We start from the raw sequence: 2,500 nt of genomic DNA, 5'->3' as shown, positions 1-2,500 counted from the left end.
CCACTTCTCCAGCTCATGGGAAAGATATCCGAGATGAAAGCACAGAGAGGAGCAGGAACGAGGAGGTGGAGTGTCCTGAAACCCCGAGCTCTATGAGTCAGCTCTCAATACTAACCGCATCGCCCGAGTTGGATAATACAGCTGACATCTGTCCTGGGACCCCCCTGGTGAAGATGCCAGAGGACAACCCGACATGTCCATGCTGTACCACTCGGGCAGGCAATATGACGAGATTGATTGACCATCTAAAGAGAGCCCATGGGAAAAGAAAGATCAATTTCCAATGTTCCCGCTGTGGGAAGACAAATGAAAAGCATCATAGTATCTCATGCCATCTCCCAAAATGCAAAGGGGTCCAAGAGCCTAGCCAGGTAGAAGGGTTTATGTGTGAAGAATGTAAAAAATGTTTTAAAACTAAAATTGGCTTGGGACAACATAAGAGATTAGCTCACCCAGCCCTGAGAAACGCAGAAAGAATTGAAGCATCTCGCCCCAAAGAGACCTCTAAAAGAGGTGCTCACAAGAAAATCTGGTCCCAAGAGGAAACAGAATTATTACAGAAACTAAATCAAGAGTTTGAAGGGAGGAAAAATATTAACAAATTGATTGCTGAAAAATTAACAACTAAAACAGCAAAACAGATCAGTGAAAAGAGAAGACTATTAAGAGAAACTGTGGTGCCAGAAAGAGAGAAAACACAAGAGAGCAAGAACAGGTTAAAAGAGGAGAGGACTGTGATTCCATCTTCTGGTGAAAGGGAGCTGCTAGCCCACTATAAAAAGACTATTAATGAAAAGCTGACATCAGGGAAGCTGCCCATCCTTAAAAATACATATAAACAAATAATTGAAGGCAAAACAGACTCATTAAAATTACTCAATGAGGTAGCTCAGGACCAATATTTGTATTTGTTTGAGAAATCAATTGAACAGAAAGCGCCAAAAAAGAGCCAACGTAAACCTCAGCAGAAGAAACCTCAAAAGGAATGGATGAGAAAAAGAGCCAGAAAGCGTGGAGAATTTCTCCGATTCCAACGCCTCTTCCGCTTAGATCGAGGGAAGTTAGCTAATATGATTCTGGATGAAAAAGACTCTGCGCAATGTGCCATCCCCCTGGAAGAGGTCAGTAACACCTTCAGATCTAGGTGGGAGTCTCAGAACTTATTTCAAGGACTTGGAGCATTCCAGTCTGTGGGGCGGGCGGATAATTCGGCTTTTAAGGAATTGATTACAGAGAAAGAGATCCTTAAGAATATCAAAGACATGAATAAAAAATCGGCACCAGGCCCTGATGGGATCACCCTGAAGGCCCTGCTTAAAATGGATCCAAATTGTGAGGAGATCAAAGAACTATTTAATCTCTGGCTGTTAAGTGGCAAAATTCCAGATGTAATAAGGGGATGCCGAACAATCCTAATACCTAAATCATCAGCGCCCGAACGCCAAAATGATATTAACAACTGGCGGCCAATTACTATTGGTTCCATCATCCTGAGACTCTATTCAAGAATCTTAACTGCGAGGTTGGCAAAGGCGTGTCCCATTAACCCCAGGCAGAGAGGCTTCATTCAATCTTCTGGCTGTGCTGAGAACTTAAAACTATTACAGCTATTAATTAGGAATGCAAAGAAACAAAAGAAACCCCTGGGGGTTGTCTTTGTCGATTTGGCCAAAGCCTTTGATTCAGTGAGCCACACCCACATCCTGGCGGTGCTAAAGCAAAAGGGCCTGGATGACCACATAATAGCATTAATTAAGGACTTTTATCAAAACATCCACACCAGAATCAAAACTAAAGAAGGAGAGTCTGAGTCAATAGGAATCAAAACTGGTGTGAAACAGGGCGATCCCATGTCACCACTCCTCTTTAACCTGTGCATTGACCCTCTGTTATGTAAATTAGAAGAGTGTGGGGAGGGGTTCCAACACGAGAATGGCAAATTAACAGCTCTGGCTTTTGCAGACGACCTAGTCCTGCTGAGTAAGTCCCAATCAGGAATGGAGAAAAATATTGAAATTCTAGAAGCATTTTGTGACTTAACTGGATTAAAAACGCAGGGGGAAAAGTGCCATGGTTTCTTTATTCAACCAACTAAGGACTCTTACACCATCAATGACTGTCCTCCATGGCTTATCAGCGGTACCCCTTTAAACATGATCCACCCGGGTCAGTCAGAGAAATATCTTGGCTTGCAAATCGACCCTTGGGTGGGGATAGTTAAGCCCGAATTACAAAATAAATTAGAAGTTTGGCTCAATCGCATCGAAAGAGCCCCTTTAAAACCATTTCAAAAATTGGACATGTTAAAAGTGTACACAGTGCCTAGATTGATCTACTTAGCAGACCAGGCAAATGTAAAAGCCACCTATCTGGTGAAAAAATGGTTACATCTCCCAGTTTGTACCTGTGATGGCATCTTGTATTCCAGCACTAAAGATGGAGGCTTAGGCTTAGCCCGATTGGCTGGGTTAATCCCTAGTATCCAAGCTAGACGATTACA

At 42.8% G+C, this 2,500-nt stretch overlaps 1 pseudogene; it reads left to right on the top strand.

Moving 5' to 3' along the window:
* LOC137460183 (28S ribosomal RNA) overlaps nucleotides 1-2,500 on the top strand; it is an 8,447-nt pseudogene that overhangs the window by 3,487 nt on the left and 2,460 nt on the right.

The sequence above is a fragment of the Melanerpes formicivorus genome, unplaced genomic scaffold, assembly GCF_026170545.1.
Source record: "Melanerpes formicivorus ecotype bairdi unplaced genomic scaffold, bMelFor1.0.p_v2 SCAF_532, whole genome shotgun sequence".
In the NCBI taxonomy this organism is placed as follows: Eukaryota; Metazoa; Chordata; class Aves; order Piciformes; family Picidae; genus Melanerpes; species Melanerpes formicivorus.
This window is presented reverse-complemented; position numbering and strand designations above follow the sequence as displayed.